Below are 22,533 nucleotides of genomic sequence, written 5' to 3' on the forward strand. Positions count from 1 at the left end.
TTTAATATATAAACACTACCCTAATTTAGTTATTCTTGACGGAGAGATTTGTGAGGCAAACATTGAGAGTTTTAAGAGGCAGATCTAGAAAAACTCAGTGCTCATCTTTTGTAATCTGTAATTCTCCCGACATAGTGAATTATTCTCCCTCGCCCTGGTGGATGTAACTATCACATCGATAATGAACCACGTAAATCTTGTGTGTCTTTTATTTTTGCATCTACTCCGTATCGCTTCCGCACAACATATGCCTTTTTACGTGTTCGTGATTTCAAAAGGGCTTTTGACACGGCTATCGCAACCCTATCAAAGATAAAACCTAACGGTCTCAACTAAAATGTAGTAGAGGCAGTCGAGTATCGAATCCACAGGGAGGTAATGTAATTATAGCTGTCTAATTCTAATCTTATGGTAACAATTGGGGGTTTGTTTGAAATTGGTTCTAAACTACGAAGTTTGAAAGGAAGAGAAGTAAAATAAAGAGCAGTAAAGGCAATAAAATACGATTAAACTATCAAGAAGAGAGGGACATGTCGGGAATTCGGTTCACTACGGTAGTCCTGTGACTCACCAAATGATTCGATTTAACTAGATGTGAGACGGATGTTAAAAGGTCCTTTCGGTCCACTTTCTATCCTAAAATACCACTAACTTAACTTTCGTCCTCATTAGGGTAGTCCACTGTTTATAGCAGGCCTATTTAGTCCAATCTTTTGATCCAGGATTAATTTTAGCCAGATTAAAGAGTGACATAGAAGCGTGCACTCAACTAGGTCGGAAATTACAGTTAAATTGCTATAGTGACAGGGTCTCATAATTAATTCGTCTAATTCATTCACTACATCGTCACATTTCTACCGCAGATCCCCTAATCCCAACATGAAAGGGGTTTAGCTACTCATATTCTTAATTAAACTAACAAAGAATTAAATTCCCAAAGAAAAACATAATGAATAAACAATAAATTGCAATAAGGAAAATTAGGGCAAAAGGAATAGTAGCACAAACAAGAAATTAAAGCAACCAAATGATTATTATTAATAAAAAGGAGAAAGGAATTACAATCCAAGCGAATCCGGCGTAAAGAACATGAAATCCGAGTGAAGCAATCCCGAAATAAAAGTAACAGTAGAGAAAAGCAAAGCAACGTACTTAAGTTTACAGTAGAGAGTTTGATAGTATGAAAGATAATCCTAATTAACCTAGTAATGCGTGCTTAAATAGCAAACAAAAATAAGTTTAGCGAAAAAAAAACAACTCACGGGCTGTTTAAAGCCCATAACTAACGAAACCACTCGATCGAGTGGATTAAAACCACTCGATCGACCAACTCTTCAGCAACAACTACTCGATCGGCTGGAAAACTGCTCGATCGAGCAACAGCTCTTTGTGCAGGCTAGGGGTCGAGTGAAAAATCACTCGATCGATCATCAGAGGGAGCAAAAACCACTCGATCGAGTAGTAAACTGCTCGATCGAGTAACTGTATCTCCAATTCAGCTCATGTCTGCATCTAAGTGCCTCGTAATGCGTGCCACGACGCTTCCAAATGCAGTATCTCACTCTGATACAATCCCGCCTCCTCTAAATGCATTCAAAAAGGACGAAAAAGAGTACGGATCTACTACTTTCGCGATCATTCCTACAAAAAGGACAAAATGCACCAAAGTAGCCAATTCGGGGCAAAATACCATAAAAACAGTATAAATATGCATAGAAATACGTGCTGAAATAGGCTAAAAAGACTATACATTAGGCACGTATCAAATCTCCCCAAACCGAACCTTTACTCGCCCTCGAGTAAACTCAAAACTAAACTAATGGAACGGAAATTGTGACACCCTTAAATAACGCGATAATTAAACACGTAAAATCTACAGAAAAACTGGTAGGATATGTTTGTAATTGGTTCAACTAGACAAAACCTGTAATTTTTAAAACTTTTCCTAAACCATTCACAAACATCTCCAAATTTAAGAGTGCCAAAACCTGCAAAAGCTAATAAACTAATTTACATAACCACGCTAAAGACACGGGGATATAATGATACAAACCAAAATAGAAAAGGGAGACATATGTCCCTTCAAAATATATACAAAACCAAAGGTTAAAAGGTTTACTATAAGAATAGCCAAACTAGGTCCAAGGTTCCTTATGCTCACTAGCTCGTCTGTGACCCCACCTAAATCTTCAACCTGTCAATCGCATTTTATACAAACACGAAAGCCACAATTCAGTGGGGAGTAACTTCGAGTCCTCCCAGCCACGAAACGTCATATTTAATATAACATGTAATAAAACATGTAAACAACATGATAAACAATTTAATTATCAAGTAGTCCAACCTATGACCCTCTAACTGACCAAAATAAACTATCATGTGAAACATATAACAAATAGTAATCCAAACTTTATCAATTGTAACCGGCTTACATCTCACCTATTACAATTCATAAAATCACCATACAAGAAAGGGCAATATATCAAAGACAGGCATAAGTTCTTAGTACCGTCAATAGTCCCTCTGTAACTCGAGTCTATACCACGAGGTAGGGAAGGTAATCGAACCGGTATCTTGGCTCAGCGGTTAATATTAATAAAACATGGCCAAGACACAACACAACCCTAGCCTAAAATCTGCGGAGACCTAGACATGCGGATACACACCACCGCACCCAAGACCCACAATTTTTCTAAAACAAAGTGAGTACCCTAAGGAGTCCACCAAAGGGTTGGCTAGTACTTAAGCTGACCACTTACTATCAAAATAAGTAACGAGGTCATGCCCCAACTTGGATATAAACCCACTAGTCAGGAACACAAAGGCTATTAAGCAGTGAACATATACTCGTCAGAGACTATAAAGACCTATCTATGACAAACACAACAACCTGCAAGAAAGTATTTAATACCAATACCATTTCTAGCAATATTAACAATATTAAAGGCTTCAGGGAATCTAGGGCCATTTCTACAATATAAGACACTATTAAATTCAACCAACTATACATGTGAACTAAAAACTTGATAAATGGCCTAAAACAAGAAAAAGGCCGATTATCCAATTCATATAAAATTTCATCCAACCGAATTTTTACCCGCAACCCCCTGCGACAGTGCACGGGTTAAATTGCGGTGACCAATCACTCAATTAATCGACATCGAATCATCAAAGGGACTAAGGCTCGATTTTCGACAATCATCAAAACATTACAATTATCGCTATAAAATTCATTTTGAGCCTAATCATTACAATTTCATTTTATAATCTACCCTAACACGTGCAACTACCAATATAAACATAATTTTTACCATTAACATAATTTTTACTACTAATATGATTCAATTCAAAAGTGTATTCATATGTAACTTATACTAACTATAACATTAATGAACCCGAATTGACAAATATTGCATGAAAAACCGCGAAACAAGCAACGGGCTGACCGGGCGCCCGTGGACCAGCCGTGGGCTGCCATGGGCTCGCCCGCCACCCCTACTCCTCCATTTTTCCGTTTTTGTTCATTTTAACATCGTCTAACATTAATTAATCGTTCCCAATACTAACATGTTAACTTAAACTATCAAAAGACATGTATTAGACATGCATGCAACCCATTTTAACATGTGAAAATTAACTACTCAAACAAAAATCACAAAAACATACAAAAATCAAAGAATGTGATGATTATTCGTCGAGTAGCTCGAAATATGTTACCTTAAGCTAGAAAATGAGCAATTAGCACCTTAAAAACCAAACCCTAACAAGAAACTAGCCGCTATCTTCGACAATATACGAGTCCCCAAACTCGTCCTCCAATTCTTCACCTAAATAAACAATAAAAACACAATAAATAAGTATAAATACCGAAATTTGCCAAAATTCGTCTTAAAACAACTTCAAGAAAACTGAAATTAAAACATACTAGGTTGTAGATCTCGACGAGAGGATTCCGGAAATATAAATTATGTGAAAATCCGACAAGAAATGAGGAAGTTATGGAGATTTTAGCTTGAATTTTTGTTGAAAATGGTGTTTAGAATGTTAGAACATTGAAGAAGATGATGGAAGAAAAGAAAAATCAGAAAAATGGGAAAGGGGGAAGAGGGTGCCGCGGGTTAGGGGAGAAAGAGAGGAAAGTTGCGGGTTTAGTCGGGATTTTACGAGTCGGTTTTGGCTCGTTTCGATAATAATTAAAACCGTTGGTCAAATGCAAATTCCGACAAGAACAAAGTTCTTAAACACGAGATTATAAGAAAATTGAATACTCATACGACCCATTTCCAAAATCGTTTGCCCAATTTTCAATAGAGTTGTCATTTTTCCCCGAAATGCCCTTATTTCGAAATAAAAAGTTTTTACACGGTTTAAACTATTTTTAATCATTTCGAAACTATCAAAATAAATACTTTTCTTCAAAATATAATAAAATTATATTTCTTTGAATTATTTTTACTTCAAATACTTAAATATCAAATTTTATTTCATTAATAAATTACTTCCGAAATATATTAACGGTCCGAAATTACGGGGCGTTACAATCACCCCTCCTTTTAAAAAGTTTCGTCCTCGAAACTTAGAAGGAGAAATTATAATATACATCTTAATAATATAATCATAAGAAAATATAGGTATCTTTTCAATGAAACGGTGATACTCTCGTTGATCAGACAAGAACATCCACATTCATATCAAGATATAAAAATATTTCTACACCAATAAATGAGAAAACCCATTATTGGGACGTCACCAACAACGAGATTTAACATTCACTAATGTTAAAACCATTAAAAATCATAAAAGAATTTTCAAAATTTTAGCTTAAAGTTCTATAATAAGAATAATATCTTTACTAATTATGATTAAACACGGCTTAGTAACTCGGAAAAAGAGTAAGAAAAGGAATACCTTACGAGAATAATTCAGGATATTTAGCTAACATAGAAGCTTCAGTCTCCCAAGTCTCTTCTTCGACATTTCCACAACGCCAAAGAACTCGGACTAAAGGTACAACTTTGCTCCTAAGTTGCTTATTGGCTTTTTCAAGAATCCGAATTGGCCTTTCTTCAACCGCCAAGTTAGGCTCCAATTCAAGAATCTCTTCTTGGATGATATGGCTAGGGTCACTAATGTACTTTCTCAACCGAGAAACATGGAAGACATTGTGAACCTTGCTCGGTTTGGGGCAATTCTAAACGGTAAGCGGGGACCAATCTTTTCAATCACCCGAAAAGGTCCAATATATTTAGGGCTCGGCTTCCCTTTAACGCCAAACCGTTTCACCCCTTTCATAGGTGACACTTTAAGGAATACTTGATCATCAACCTCAAAGGAAAGTGGTCGACGACGGACATCAGCATATGATTTTTGACGGTCCTGAGCGGCCTTCATCCGCTCCCGAATGATCTTAACTTGTTCAATGGACTCGGTCACCAAATCAGGTCCTAACATTGGAACATTTTGGGTTTGATCCCAACAGACTGGAGTACGGCATTTTCTACCATACAGAGCTTCATATGGTGCCATTTCAATGGAGGCTTGATAGCTGTTGTGGTAAGAGAATTCAACCAGAGGTAAACATTTCTCCCAAGAAGTTTGGAAATCTAAAGCACAGGCACGAAGAAGATCCTCTAAAGTTTGAATTGTTCTCTCAGTTTGACCATCAGTGGCGGCGTGAAAAGCAGTGCTCATCAGTAGTTTACTACCCAAGGCTCTCTGTAATGCAGTCCAGAAACGAGAACAAAATCGAGGATCTCGATCCGAAACTATATCTTTAGGAACCCCATGATAGCGCACTACTTCATTCACATAGGCACCAAATAGAACTTCTAAACTCCAGGTCTCTTTGATAGGAATAAACCGAGCACATTTAGTCAATCGGTCCACAACCACCCAAATAGCATTCTTCCCAGTGGAAGTCCTGGGTAAAGCCATCACAAAATCCATGGAAATAGACTCCCATTTCCAAAGAGGAACATCCAAGGGTTGAAGCAAACCCCGGGCTTTTGATGCTCTATCTTTACTTTCGACAGTGAGGCATTTACTTGACATACTCCATAACTTCAATCTTCATCCTAGGCCACCAGAATTGCAATCTCAAATCTTTGTACATTTTGGTACCTCCTGGATGAATGGAGTAAGGAGAAAGGTGTGCTTCATCAAGAACTCTTTTTCTCAAATCACCGCACTGGAACATAGATTTTACCATGATAACGAAGATACCCATCATCATCAATCTTACAATCCTTAGCTTGCCCAAGTTGAATTTTAGCTCGAATGGATTTGAAAGTAGGATCATCAGGAAGGCAAGCACGGATCTCACGGTAGAAGTCAGGTTCAGCTGACATGGCATCAAGATGATGAGAGCCCCTTTTTACAAGGCTTACTCCTAATTTTTGAAGTTCTAAAGCAAGTTCAGGAGGTAATTCTGAAAAGAATTCAAAGAATGACAGATTTTCTCGCTAAGAGCATCACCACCACATTAGCTTTTCCTTCGTGATAAATTAGATCGGCATCATAGTCATTCACCAATTCTAACCATCTTCTTTGTCTCATGTTCAGCTCTTTTTGGGTAAAGAGATATTTCAGGCTCTTGTGGTCGGTGTAGATGTTGCAATGAACTCCAATGAGGTAGTGTCTCCAAATCTTTAAAGCATGCACCACCGCAGCTAATTCAAGATCATGAGTCGGGTAGTTAACTTCATGAACTCTAAGTCACGAGAGGCATACGCAATGACTTTCCCTTTTTGCATCAAGACACAACCTATACCATACTTAGAAGCATCACAAGAAACATCAAAGTCCACTCCTTCTTTCGGTAAGGTCAACACCGGAGCGGTAGTCAACCTCTTTTTCAATTCCCGGAAGGCATTTTCACACTCTTCGGACCACACAAATTTAGACTCTTTCTTCAAAGAATCGAGTCATCGGCCTAGCAATTTTTGAAAAATCCTTCACAAATCGCCAATAGTAACCCGCCAAGCCAAGGAAACTACGGATTTCAGAAACATTGGTTGGACTTTTCCAATCAACAACGGCTTCAATTTTGGCAGGATCTACCATAACGCCCTCTTTTGAAATGACGTGCCCAAGGAAGGTCACTTTAGGTAACCAGAATTCACATTTGGAGAATTTAGCATACCATTTTTCACGGCGCAGAATCTCCAAAATAGCACGAAGGTGTTGGACATGTTCTTCTTCAGATTTAGAATAGATCAAGATGTCATCAATGAACACTACAACGCATTTGTCGAGGTGTTCTCTGAAAGTACGGTTCATCCGATCCATGAATACTTCTTTGGAGCATTGGTCAATCTGAATGGCATCACCGTAAACTCGAAATGACCATATCTCGTCAAGGCGCTTTCTAGGAATGTCAGCTTCTCGGACTGGAATTTGATGATAGCCCGAACGAAGATCAATTTTAGAAAAAGTAGAAGCACCTCGGAGTTGGTCAAAAAGATCATCAATCCTAGGAAGAGGATATTTATTCTTAATAGTAACCCGGTTGAGTTCACGATAATCTATGCATAATCGCATAGATCCATCCTTCTTTCTTACAAAGAGAACAGGAGCACCCCAAGGTGAAGAGCTAGGTCGAATAAAACCTTTGACAATCAAATCATCCAGTTGAGTCTTCAACTCTTTCATTTCAGACGGTGCCAGCCTATAAGGAGCTTTAGCAATAGGGCCGGTACCAGGAATAAGATCAATAGCAAATTCAACTTCCCTTTCAGGAGGAATTCCCGGTAGCTCATCAGGAAAAACATCGAGAAATTCACATACTATAGGAACATTCTCTTTAGGAGGTAGAGAGGAAGAATCAGAAGGAGTCACCATACATAGGAAGGCTTGATGACCCTTTTTCATCGCATTGACAAACTTCATAGAAGAAATTAATTTAGTACCGGTTTGTCTTTTAACCATTTGATAAGACACACGGTGACCTGAAGGGCTTGTAAGAATTATTTTCCGATCTCGACATTCAAATCGAGCATGATAAGTATGTAACCAATCCATGCCCAAAATGACATCAAATTCTTCAAGCGGAAATTGGAAAAGATTTGTTGGAAATATAGATCCCGCAATAGAAATAGGGACTTCAGGATAGATTTTAGAACAGGAAAAGACATCACCAGAGGGTAAGGATATAGATGTGCTTTCTTCTTGTGATGATTCAAGTGATAACTTATCGGAGAGTTTCATTGAAATAAAAGATAAAGAGGCACCCGTATCAAATAGTACCAAACAAGGAACATCAAAAATAGAAAATGTACCAGTAATGATATCAGGATGTGCCTCAGCTTCCGCTCGACTCATGACAAAAATCCGACCCTTCGGCCTCACAGGCCTCACTGGGGCGGCAGGAGTAGTAGGAGCCGTCACCTTCCTTTCCGGGCAAACATTGGCCTTGTGGCCCGGTTTGTTGCATGAAAAGCATATGATAGGATCAACAAAGCATTTCCCAGGATGTGCTGGTTTCTTGCAGTTATAACACACTCGGTCTTTAGTACCTTTATTGTCATTAAAAGCTGAAGATTGACCACCCCGGTTAGCTTGCACAGTAGAAACAAATCTCCTCTTGTTCGAGTCTGAGGGAGAAGAGGTGAACCTAGGTGAAGGAGTAAAGGGCCTAGAAGATGGATATAAAGGCCTCTTGCCAAGATTAGAACTGGTTGCATGAGCTTCATTTTCAATGTCTTTTAGGGAGTTCTCAGCCCATAAAGCATCATTATAAATTGAAACAAAGCTAGTGGAGTCTCGGCGGACCATACTTTTGATTTTAGGAGAGAGCTTTTCAAGATAAAAGAAGGCTTTTTCGTTGTCATCCTTCACCAATCTAGTTGCATAATGAGCCAACTCATTGAATTTATCGGTGAAGGCCTGAACAGGAAGGCTTCCTTGTTTTAATTCCATGAATCCTTTCAACTTCTGCTGCTTAAGTTCTTGCGGATAAAATCGGGCCTCCACTAATTCCTTGAAACGTACCCAGTCAAATCCCGGTTCAGCTGAAACGGTAGGCCCAGTCATGGACCACCACCGATCTACTTCTCGAACTAGGAAATGAGAGGCTAGCTTCACTTTATGTTCCTCCTTAACATCATACAACGTAAAGCTTTTCTCCAACTCCCGAAACCACCCTGTAAGAGCAGCTGGATCAATCTCTCCACCATAAGTGGGAGTGTTGATTCGGGTTAATTGGTTAGCCACCCAAGTATAGGTGCCTGGAGTACCCTCAGCAGGCGGGGGAAGAGGAGCTTGTTGATTCTGCTGATTTTGTTGATTTTGGAGAATTTGAGTAAGAACTAATAAAAGAGCATCATCAATTCTTCTTGGCGGAGCCATCTTACAAAAGAGAAAATTAATTAGTACCTATCAATTAGCAATCACAAACAGACTACCACATAAAATCCTAAATCTACCCATCCTACCCATCTCTCAAGTTCATTATTTAAAGGTCAAGTGATTTTTAAGTGGGGTGCACAAACGTGCGTCGGGAGCAACAAGCTCTGATACCAACTGTGACACCCTTAAATAACGCGATAATTAAACACGTAAAATCTACAGAAAAACTGGTAGGATATGTTTGTAATTGGTTCAACTAGACAAAACCTGTAATTTTTAAAACTTTTCCTAAACCATTCACAAACATCTCCAAATTTAAGAGTGCCAAAACCTGCAAAAGCTAATAAACTAATTTACATAACCACGCTAAAGACATGGGGATATAATGATACAAACCAAAATAGAAAAGGGAGACATATGTCCCTTCAAAATATATACAAAACCAAAGGTTAAAAGGTTTACTATAAGAATAGCCAAACTAGGTCCAAGGTTCCTTATGCTCACTAGCTCGCCCCGTGACCCCACCTAAATCTTCAACTCACAATCGCATTTTATACAAACACGAAAGCCACAATTCAGTGGGGAGTAACTTCGAGTCCTCCCAGCCACGAAACGTCATATTTAATATAACATGTAATAAAACATGTAAACAACATGATAAACAATTTAATTATCAAGTAGTCCAACCTATGACCCCCTAACTGACCAAAATAAACTATCATGTGAAACATATAACAAATAGTAATCCAAACTTTATCAATTGTAACCGGCTTACATCTCACCTATTACAATTCATAAAATCACCATACAAGAAAGGGCAATATATCAAAGACAGGCATAAGTTCTTAGTACCGTCAATAGTCCCTCTGTAACTCGAGTCTATACCACGAGGTAGGGAAGGTAATCGAACCGGTATCTTGGCTCAGCGGTTAATATTAATAAAACATGGCCAAGACACAACACAACCCTAGCCTAAAATCACAAGCAGACCTAGACATGCGGATACACACCACCGCACCCAAGACCCACAATTTTTCTAAAACAAAGTGAGTACCCTAAGGAGTCCACCAAAGGGTTGGCTAGTACTTAAGTTGACCACTTACTATCAAAATAAGTAACGAGGTCATGCCCCAACTTGGATATAAACCCACTAGTCAGGAACACAAAGGCTATTAAGCAGTGAACATATACTCGTCAGAGACTATAAAGACCTATCTATGACAAACACAACAACCTGCGAGAAAGTATTTAATACCAATACCATTTCTAGCAATATTAACAATATTAAAGGCTTCAGGGAATCTAGGGCCATTTCTACAATATAAGACACTATTAAATTCAACCAACTATACATGTGAACTAAAAACTTGATAAATGGCCTAAAACAAGAAAAAGGCCGATTATCCAATTCATATAAAATTTCATCCAACCGAATTTTTACCCGAACCCCACCTGCGGCAGTGCACGGTTAAATTGGGTGACCAATCACTCAATTAATCGACATCGAATCGATCAAAGGGACTAAGGCTCGATTTTGGACAATCATCAAAACATTACAATTATCGCTATAAAATTCATTTTGAGCCTAATCATTACAATTTCATTTTATAATCTACCCTAACACATGCAACTACCAATATAAACATAATTTTTACCATTAACATAATTTTTACTACTAATATGATTCAATTCAAAAGTGTATTCATATGTAACTTATACTAACTATAACATTAATGAACCCGAATTGACAAATATTGCATGAAAAACCGCGAAACAAGCAACAGTGACCCGGCCAGTGGGCCTGCCATGGGCTGCTTGCCGCCACCCCTACTCCTCCATTTTTCCGTTTTTGTTCATTTTAACATCGTCTGAACATTAATTAATCGTTCCCAATACTAACATGTTAACTTAAACTATCAAAAGACATGTATTAGACATGCATGCAACCCATTTTAACATGTGAAAATTAACTACTCAAACAAAAATCACAAAAACATACAAAAATCAAAGAATGTGACGATTATTCGTCGAGTAGCTCGAAATATGTTACCTTAAGCTAGAAAATGAGCAATTAGCACCTTAAAAACAAAACCCTAACAAGCAACTAGCCGCTATCTTCGACAATATACGAGTCCCCAAACTCGTCCTCCAATTCTTCACCTAAATAAACAATAAAAACACAATAAATAAGTATAAATACCGAAATTTGCCAAAATTCGTCTTAAAACAACTTCAAGAAAACTGAAATTAAAACATACTAGGTTGTAGATCTCGACGAGAGGATTCCGGAAATATAAATTATGTGAAAATCCGACAAGAAATGAGGAAGTTATGGTGATTTTAGCTTGAATTTTTGTTGAAAATGGTGTTTAGAATGTTAGAACATTGAAGAAGATGATGGAAGAAAAGAAAAATCAGAAAAATGGGAAAGGGGGAAGAGGGTGCCGCGGGTTAGGGGAGAAAGAGAGGAAAGGTGCGGGTTTAGTCGGGATTTTACGAGTCGGTTTTGGCTCGTTTCGATAATAATTAAAACCGTTGGTCAAATGCAAATTCCGACAAGAACAAAGTTCTTAAACACGAGATTACAAGAAAATTGAATACTCATACGACCCATTTCCAAAATCGTTTGACCAATTTTCAATAGAGTTGTCATTTTTCCCCGAAATGCCCTTATTTCGAAATAAAAAGTTTTTACACGGTTTAAACTATTTTTAAACATTTCGAAACTATCAAAATAAATACTTTTCTTCAAAATATAATAAAATTATATTTCTTTGAATTATTTTTACTTCAAATACTTAAATATCAAATTTTATTTGATTAATAAATTACTTCCGAAATATATTAACGGTCCGAAATTACGGGGCGTTACAGAAATGATAACTCAGAGCTAGCTTAACTTGTCGACTTGAACCAATTTAATGCAACAAAAATTAACAGTTAAAGCTAAACAGTCAATACGCAAACGAATTATAAGCTGTTCAGAAATATAGCTGACCTATCGACCTTGCAAGACCAACAAAACTGGACTCTCACGTGGTCACTCTTCTCTCATGAAGCAAAGGGCAAATGTTATATGTAAAAGAGAGAAGAAAAGACAGTCACTCACCTAACTGCGACCTACATAGCATGCATGCAACAAAAATGAAAGACAATTCAAGCACTAATGCACAAATTCCAACCGATAATGTCCGTCACAGCCGAGGGTTTGCAAATAATATGGGAATAGTGAGGTTCAGGTGAGAAAAGGCAAAACAAGTTATGGAAATGTGGAGGTAAAAGCATCAAGCTAGTTCCTAACAGGACCATAATGAAACCATCCGGATCTCAACTGACTGAAAGACTAAGTACAAGTGCCCTTCGTTTGGCACAAAACTCACTAGACTCAAAACACAATCTCCTCAAAAAATATGGAATAGAACGGAGGAGTTAGACGGTTACAAACCTTCCTTTTTTTAAACACCGTCTGAATTAACTAACTGAAACAAACAACCCTTTTCGATTGTACATCTTCGAACATCTTCTCAACTCTTTTTCATTTTCACAATCTCTTTTTTTTTTCTTTCTTTTTCTTTTTTTTTGTTCACTGTACACGTGAATTCCTCATTTTTTTTCATTTTTTTTTTCATGTTTTTCTCCTTTTTTTTTCAATACTCTTTTTTTTCTTTCTTTCTTCCTCTATACTTACACCAACTCCAAAACAAGAAACACGGACCAAAATGAAAAGGAAAAATATACCGCAGAAGAACATACTAACTAGCTTGACTAGGCAGGCTCAGTTTGGGATGTAGCTAATGGGTCAAAAGGCAATTTTGGCTTATGTGGAGCTAAATGGGTGTAAAGTAATAAGAAAGGGAAATTTGCAAGACCCTCCCTGCATGTGACACCAACCACAAACCCGAATATGTGCATTTGACAAGAAATTGAATGTCATAAATGTGCAAATGAGATGAACATGCTATGCAAGGAGTACTACTCAAAATTCCTAATGAACTGGTCATGAATGTCACCAGTTGTGGCTCTAAAAACTCAGAATTTTTAAGTAGTTTGTCAATTTATAGGCAAGTCTAAACAGTCAGCTTATATTTGAACAGAAATTCGTAGATTATGCGTATGACAAAGCTAAAAACTATCAATAAAGTGCAAGGCTCAAGTAAATTGACAAGTTATAGTGCATTGTCATCATGGGAATCTACCATTCCGACTCAACCTATATGCAGAAATAAACGTGAAATTTTTTGAATTTTTGAAATTTTCTAAATTTTTTTGGATTTTTGATGGAAAATAAAGAACAATGCAAGCTGAAAAGTAAACGTGAATGCAAAACAAATGCAGATGCAGACTCAAAAGGATGCAATACCCTCCCCAAACCAAAACGGACAACGCCCTCGTTGTCCTCCAGCATACACCAGCAGAAATATGGGGGCTCGGGAATATACAACCTATAAATAAAATAAAAGCAATAAATAAAGGAGACAAAATAAAAGAGTAAGAAAACATACAAAACATGAACTTCCCCAAACCAGCCAGAAAACTGGGGAAGTGAGTAGACCAGTAGCTACTCGTCGTCGTCGTCGCCATCTCCATCTCCTTCCCCCGGTACAACGGGTCTCTCTCCTCCTCTCTCCTCTCCCGCTCCTCAGCGCGAGCTCTCTCCACCGCCACCTCTGGGTCCTCGCTCTCCTCCTCGTCCTCTGACACCGGGTACCCCTCGGTGGTCTTGGAAGAAGGAAGGGTGTGGCCAACCCTCGGGGATCGGTGCTCGTGTCTCCGCAAGTGGTACTCGTACGGAGGGTGTAGAGTCAAAGCTAAGTCCTCTCCATACGAGCCGACGCTCTGCAAGCTTAATCAACAGGACCGTAAACTGCGCCCCCTTGGTCCCGGACCGCAGCGCTACAAAGGGAGGAGGTGGTCTAAAAGTAGCCGGAAAGACCGCTCGATCGAGTCCGGGTCCGTCGGTGGGAGGTGGGGCGGGAGTAGGAGTGGTAGTAACAAGGGGGAGTAGGGGTCGGATCGGGAGTAACCGTGGAAGGTGGGTACTCCCTGCAGTGTAGACCCCTCTCCGGTCTCAACTCGCCGCTTCTTGGCGGTGGTGCATCGAGGGTGGTCGAGGCTGGAGTGGAAGGTAAAGTAGAGGCAAGGCAGGCAGACGGTGGCCCTTTACCACCGTAGGTAAGGGCTCAAGACGGGGAGACTGTCGCAGGGTAAGTCGGCAGACAAGGAGCCGTCAATCTTCCAAGTCTTGTGGTGCGGGGTCGCCCACGATGCCGAGAGAGCATGGCATCCGGACTCGGTAACCTCTCTCCGTGAGGTCGTAGGTCACGTGACCAGGCGGGGAAAAGACGATGGGCAAGAATGGTGGCTATGCCACCGCAGTAATGGTTCCCGTCTCCTTCTTCCCCCAGTCGTGGAGGTGCTTGGGCGGTGAGGTAGGCAATGTTGAAGGTAAAAGGACCCTCACAATCGACATTCGTGTAACCGCCCGGATGGAGAGCTCGCGGTTCGTGATGTTGTTCGACTCCTTTCGGCCGAAAATAGAGCTCCCCATGAGTCGAGAAAACAACGGACGGGGGGGTGGTGGACTGGTGGAGCTTTCGCTCCTGGAACGGGTCAGGCCAAGCACCGCCAAACCTGTTTGTAAACCTTCCTCGAGTCTGATTTCACGCCCGAGGAGGTGAGGTCAAGTAAACTACCAAACTGCGGAGGCATCCGAAAGGTCCTAAGTTAAATAACCGAAGGAGACCGAACGACCGTCGGGGTCGGTCTCATGTGCGTCTGGGGAGAAGGTAAAAGAGCCGAGAAACTCGAGGCTCGGCTCTAAGAAGGTGTGGCCCTCATGGTAATGAGGCCAGGGCATCCCCGTGACCCGTAGCAAGGTACGGATCGACTCGTAAATACCGAGTTTCTCTAATGCCGATTTGTCTAAAAATCGGGAAGGCATATGTTCACACTTCAAAGAGGTTATAAAATTTATCGCGGTGTAAAGCATTGACGAATAATACATACGGGTAGTCCGGGTGAGAGTCGAGGGAAGTGTCCCCTCGAACTCGATCTCGAAAGTAGAAGCGGAAGCAATGTGGGAAGTGATCAAATGGAGTAGGGGCAACAGGAGTCGGCGTGGCTCTAGACCGTCTCGACCCCGACCTCCATCTCTCGGAACGCAAGGCGGCGGACCGCTCTCGGACCGTGTGTAAGGGACTAAAGCGGCTACGAAGCGGTGCAGCCCGCAGTGAGTCGATCCACGGTGCGAAGTGGAGGCTGGTGTACACGTGGTGGCTGCTGAAGTGGAAGTGGCAGCCTGAACTGGGCTTCCAGCTGAGCTAGCTGGAGCGAAAACCGTCCCTGCAGCTGAAACAAGAAAAACTGGAGCTGCAGTGGTGACTAGGGCAGAGGTAGTGGCAACAGCAGGGGCCACTGACTCGCTCAAAGGTGGACTGGAGGTGGTACTGGCAGAAGGTAAGGTACTCGACTCCATCCTGAAAACATAGGGGAGGGGGTATGAGAGAAAAACAATGGTAAACAGAGGCGAAAACAACAGAAAAACAGCATGTGAAACCATATACACTCCCCTATCAGTCGAAAATTTTGACCTACAGCAACAATTTCCAACAATTCCTCAGAAATTTCGAAATAGCAGTACGTGAATGGTGATAATGTGACAATGTAATGACTGCTAATGGAGACTAAAAACAGCATGAGAAACTGCATATGAAAGCATGTAAGACTCCTAGCAGTCGAAAATTCCGACTCACAAGACAGATTCCCAACAATTTACACATGTAATGGCGATAGGGGACGGAAAAAGCGATTAACGAAAGCAGTAAGCAAGAACTGAAGTTAAGCAAAGCATGGCAGCATAAAGACCGTCTGACAGTCGAAAAATTCGACTTAGAAGCCCTAATCGCGGAATTCTTGCGCAAATTTCGAATTAAACAAGCAACAACGGCGAGGAATTGGGATATGATCATCAGGCAAGCTAATTAAGGCATACAAACACAATTAAGTCGAGAAATTCGACTTAACATGGATTTTCGAAACCCTAATTTAATTTCACCTCATAAAATTCAAAGTAATTGAAATTAAAATGCAAGAGGTTATGGAAATCACTTACTTTATGATGATGAACCTACAAATGCAAATAATCCTCAAATAAACAAGCAACAATGGCGGATTTCAGTCGAAAAACCCGCAAACCCTAAATCCTTTTTAAAACCGCGAAAATGGACACAAATAGAGGGGAAATCAAGGGGCTTTTGAAGATTAATATGCAAGCAATGAAATGTAGGTGACGGATTTGGTGATTTGGGCAAGAAAATGGGGATTTGGGGGAGTTTAAATCGCAATTAGGGGAAGGGGTTAGATGGAAATTAGGGTGAAATGAAATGAAGTATGAAATAAAGAGTTTAAGATAGAAAACTCCCGTATCCATTGCTCATTTCACTCGATCGAGTGGTTTTAAATCACTCGATCGAGCCCTTTTATGGTCCAGCTGCTTGGTCGAGTAAAAAGTTACTCGATCGACCAATCCTTCTTTTTGCTTTACTCGATCGAGTAAATAAATTACTCGATCGACCATATTTTCACTCGATCGAGTGCAGAAAGTACTCGATCGAGGACTTCCCTCTTGTAGGCTCTTGAATTTTCGTCTTTTCTTTCTTGAATTGCGTGAAACTTCCCCAAACCTGCATAAAAACACATCCAAGAGTTTCCCAAAATACCAAATACGCAAAAGCACAGTCTATAGTCTTACGTCTATGCTAAAAATTGTCTAAAACTATTTGTCCTAATTAAAACGCAATAGAAGAAATTCGAAAGAAATTCAAATAAATTATCTATTACAATGTGTTACACGGGGCATTTCCCCGTTTAATTCTCATCAAATTTTAGTAGCCCCTTCGTGGGCTTCGATCGAGGACGTCACCTCGCAACACCGACCGACCTCTTTAATTTCCATGAGCTTGAATTACCATTTGCAACAAAGGGGAGGAATGTAGTTCCAATCCACGTAGGTTCGAACTTTACTCGTCCTTGCTCCTCTGTCATCTTCTTTGGCATCCTTACTTCCGATTTGATTGATAACGATTGCACAACGTCCTTTGACAACTCCTTTATTGCTTTCATCCATGCCTGCAGGCAGGGGAAAACAGACGAACTTTCCTCCTTTTTGCTCTCGATCGAGGCGGAGGGTTAACAATAGCAAAGACATTTCTCCAAATTTTCATCCGGAGTGTCAATAATAGGGTCAATAGAAGAGAGGGCATTGCAAGGCTGAGCTTGCATGGGAGCCCTCCGAACTTAGACGATGAAAAATCGGCTCCTCATCCCCTACCCGAAAGGTCAAAGTCTTCCCTCCGACGTCTATCATCACCGCACGGGCAGAGAGACAAAAATGGTCTCCCTAAAATAATAGGGGTGTGTGCATCTTCGGGGATGTCTAAGACAACAAAATCAACGGGAATAAAGAACTTCCCGATCTGAACAGGTACGTCTTCTACTACACCTAATGGACGTGATAAACTATGGTCGGCCATCTGAACAGTCATGTTGGTGCAACTCAGCTTTGTCAAACCAAGTCTCTTAGCCAGAGACAAAGGTAAGACACTTACGCTAGCGCCTAAATCGCATAGCGCGTTATCAATCAAATGCATACCGATATGACACAGAATTGAAAAACTAACCGGTCCGATTGCTTAGGGGTAACTTATTTTGAAATAGGGTTGACCCCACCTCAGTCAAAGCTACGGTCTCACTGTCATTAATAGTCCTCTTACGTGCTAAAATTTCCTTCATAAACTTTAAATAAGAGGGTACCTTAGTCAGCAATTCAGTGAACGGCACGATGACTTCCAAGCTCTTTAAAAGTTCGACAAATTTGCCAAACTGTTGATTAACTTTGGTATTCTGCAGCCGCCTCGGGAAGGGAACCATAATAGGTATCTCGAGTCCCTTGTTTTTCTCTTCCAAAGTGTCTTCCGGAGCAAGTTCGGTATCCTTTGGACGCTTCTTACCTCTCGAACGAGGTCTTTCCGGTGATTTCTCGCTTAAACGAGCACTAGCAGGCTCTCGAATAAGCTTCCCGTTATCAATACTACTCGATCGACCAATTTCTTGATCAATCGAAAGCGCTTTCTTCTTCAACACCAGTCGATCGAGTAAACTTTCCACTCGATCGACCAACCTCATTATCTGCTTCACTCGATCGAGTAGAAATTCTACTCGATCGACCAGTTTGTTCCTCCTGTTCACTCGATCGATGGAAAAATCACTCGATCGACCACTATCATCCTCAATTCTGCTCGATCGAACATCAGTCTTCAGTCGATCGAGTAACTGCTTTGTCGTGAGCCCTTTTTTCTCGACGATACATCGTTCACCATCGCAATAGCTTCCCTAGGGTCTGATTTTTGCACTTCCGGTCCCTCATAAGAAAGACCGCTTCTCAATTCTATCAGGTTTACCGTCTCATGTGGGTTCTTCTCATTTTAAGTCGGTAAATGACCCTGCTTTCTGGAGGATTGATTTGCAGCAAGTTGGGCAACTTGAGTCTCAAGTGCCTTAAATGACGCGTCCTTCTGTTGATTTTGTTGATCATTTAGCTGCAATTGCTTTGAAATGGACTGCAACATAGACTTTAGCTCACCCATTTCACTCACCCCACTAGAAGATGACGCACCTTGGTTAGGAGGGTTGAAAGAAGGAGGTTTCTGATAGCCCTGTTGATTCTTGTGTGGAGGAATATACTACTGGCTTTGCCGATTCGGAGGAGCAGTGGGATTGAGTACATTCTGACTAGTCCACCTCAAATTGGGATGGACATTCGGCTCGTAATGTAATCACAGTTGTTCTTACCCGTAGTGTTGGAAGGCAACACATGACTCATAGGAATTGGGACGGTTATTGTCCAAACATGCCCTCTCTCCACATCTCTTACAATTTGAAGTGACCGAAGAACGCATTTACATGGTAAATTCCTTCCTTCGAGGCTCCTCCCGCTTCATATTTATCAAATCGGGCCGTGAGAGCCTCTAGTGCAAAGAATGAAGAAGATTCAGCAGCTCTTCTTTGATTTCCTCTCGAGTTCCCATATTCAGCTTTATGGGTGGCCAAATCATCTATGATCTTCCACCCCTTAGTCTCTCCTAGATTCTCAGCGAACCGGCCATTAGCTGCAGCATCCAAAATAGCCCTCTGATCGTCATACAGCCCGTTATAGAACTGATTGCATAAGCTCCACTTTTCGAACCCATGGTGCGGAATGGTTCGCACCAACTTCTTGAAGCGGACCCATGCCTCGTGAAAGTTATCGTCGGGCCCTTGCTTAAAGCTCGTTATCTGAGCTCTAATGGCAATAGTCTTTGATGCAGAAAATTACTTCTTGTAGAATGCTAAAGCCAGTGAATTCCAGTCAGTGATACCGTGAGCAGCCCGGTCCAAATCCCTATACCACTCCCTTGCAGCATCGCGGAGTGAGAAAATAAACATGGTTTCTTTAATCTGATCCGCTGTCACGCCAGTGGGAGGGGGTATGGAGCACCAGTAATCAATAAACGTCTCCATGTGCTGAGCTGCATCTTCAGTTGCAGCTCCCCCGAATTGATTTCTCTCAATCAAGTTGATATAAGCAGGCTTCGGCTCGAATTTTCTTGCCTCCCCCGGTAGTACAAATCCCTTATAGAGATCTGCAGCTGTCGGTTCAGAATGACTGGCAATGGTTGCTTCTTCGGCCATTTCTAGAAAATCCGGAGAGGTGACTGTCTCAGTCGATGAATTAGAGACTGGAGATGAAGGCGGATTTTCCTCGAAAAGCTCGTTCTCGTGAAAGCTTGACAGAGGACTTAGCTCTTCCTCTGTCGGTAATACCCTTTGTGATCGCCTCAACTCGTGCAGAGATTTCTCAAGCTCAGGATTGTAAGGCAATAATTCACCGCCCTGTGACCTGCGCATAAGAGGAAACTACAACCAGGATATAAGAATAGTCTAAGGAATGGGTGTTCCTTAAACTGTAAAAGGACTAAAAATAAAACAACTAATAAATTGAACAATTGCCTCCCCAGCAACGGCGCCAAAATTTGACACGGCTATCGCAACCCTATCAAAGATAAAACCTAACGGTCTCAACTAAAATGTAGTAGAGGCAGTCGAGTATCGAATCCACAGGGAGGTAATGTAATTATAGCTGTCTAATTCTAATCCTATGGTAACAATTGGGGGTTTGTTTGAAATTGGTTCTAAACCACGAAGTTTGAAAGGAAGAGAAGTAAAATAAAGAGCAGTAAAGGCAATAAAATACGATTAAACTATCAAGAAGAGAGGGACATGTCGGGAATTCGGTTCACTACGGTAGTCCTGACTCACCAAAATGATTCAGACGAACTAGATGTGAGACGGATGTTAAAAGGTCCTTTCGGTCCACTTTCTATCCTAAAATACCACTAACTTAACTTTCGTCCTCATTAGGGTAGTCCACTGTTTATAGCAGGCCTATTTAGTCCAATCTTTCGATCCAGGATTAATTTTAGCCAGATTAAAGAGTGACATAGAAGCGTGCACTCAACTAGGTCGGAAATTACAGTTAAATTGCTATAGTGACAGGGTCTCATAATTAATTCGTCTAATTCATTCACTAAATCATCACATTTCTACCGCAGATCCCCTAATCCCAACATGAAAGGGGTTTAGCTACTCATATTCTTAATTAAACTAACAGCAATTAAATTCCCAGCAGAAAACATAATGAATAAACAATAAATTGCAATAAGGAAAATTAGGGAAAAAGGAATAGTAGCACAAACAAGAAATTAAAGCAACCAAATGATTATTATTAATAAAAAGGAGAAAGGAATTACAATCCAAGCGAATCCGGCGTAAAGAACATGAAATCCGAGTGAAGCAATCCCAAATAAAAGTTACAAAGAGAGAAAAGCAAAGCAACGTACTTAAGTTTACAGTAGAGAGTTTGATAGTATGAAAGATAATCCTAATTAACCTAGTAATGCGTGCTTAAATAGCAAACAAAAATAAGTTTAGCGAGAAAAAACAACTCACGGGCTGTTTAAAGCCCATAACTAATGAAACCACTCGATCGAGTGGATTAAAACCACTCGATCGACCAACTCTTCAAAGAACAACTACTCGATCGGGTGGAAAACGCTCGATCGAGCAACGCTCTTTGTGCGGGCTAGGGTCGAGTGAAAATCACTCGATCGATCATCGAGAGGAGCAAAAACCACTCGATCGAGTAGTAAACTGCTCGATCGAGTAACTGTATCTCCAATTCAGCTCATGTCTGTGTCTAAGTGCCTCGTAATGCGTGCCACGACGCTTCCAAATGCAGTATCTCACTCTGATACAATCCCGCCTCCTCTAAATGCATGCAAAAAGGACGAAAAAGAGTACGGATCTACTACTTTCGCGATCATTCCTACAAAAAGGACAAATGCACCAAAGTAGCCAATTCGGGGTAAAATACCATAAAAACAGTATAAATATGCATAGAAATACGTGCTGAAATAGGCTAAAAAGACTATACATTAGGCACGTATCAGCTTTCTACTACCATAAGCAAATGGTGAAGAATAAACAAGTACCAGACCCGGAATCCTACCGGAAATTGAGAGGGATATTGGATGCCAAAGCTGCCATTAAGAACAAGAGGGACAAGAATGCCATACTTGGTATTGTTAAGAGTGAGTTTGGTTTGCCTAAAAAGAAAGGTAAGAAAGACGAGTTCTGGAAGAACAAGAAGAAGTGGGGAGTATATAACAACTCAGCTCCGGCACGACAATGAAGTTGCTCTTGGCATGAAACCTGTCGATGTAGGGTATCCCTGAGATTTACAAAGTCTCCATGCTTGAAATTATTATGGCTCCATAAGTTTAGTATGGTAGGAACCTCCTTGTTGCTTGTCGTATAACTATGTAAAAACTTTGTAATTATCAAGAGTGTAAAATTTGATGTCTACATGAAATGTCTAAAGCCTATTGAAGCTTGTAAATTGAGTGAAAGACTAGAACACTATCAATCATAGCGAGAGAGCAGTGAGTTTAGAGAGGAAGAAGTTTCTTCTCGGTTTCTCTTTTTAATATAGCTCGACTCGACTTGTCTATTTGTTGATGGATATACAAGTATATTTAACTCGAAATGCCTAGATGTCGATACTCGTACTTGACAACACTGAGGAATTTTTGC

The 22,533-nt window shown here is 40.5% G+C and overlaps 1 pseudogene; it reads left to right on the plus strand.

Annotated features, from left to right (window-relative positions):
• The window catches only part of LOC141632866 (pentatricopeptide repeat-containing protein At5g50280, chloroplastic-like), a 39,479-nt pseudogene extending 17,347 nt beyond the window's left edge, over positions 1-22,132 (plus strand).
• Positions 22,133-22,533: the final 401 nt, after the last annotated feature.

Source organism: Silene latifolia, chromosome Y (genome assembly GCF_048544455.1).
Source record: "Silene latifolia isolate original U9 population chromosome Y, ASM4854445v1, whole genome shotgun sequence".
NCBI lineage: Eukaryota > Viridiplantae > Streptophyta > Magnoliopsida > Caryophyllales > Caryophyllaceae > Silene > Silene latifolia.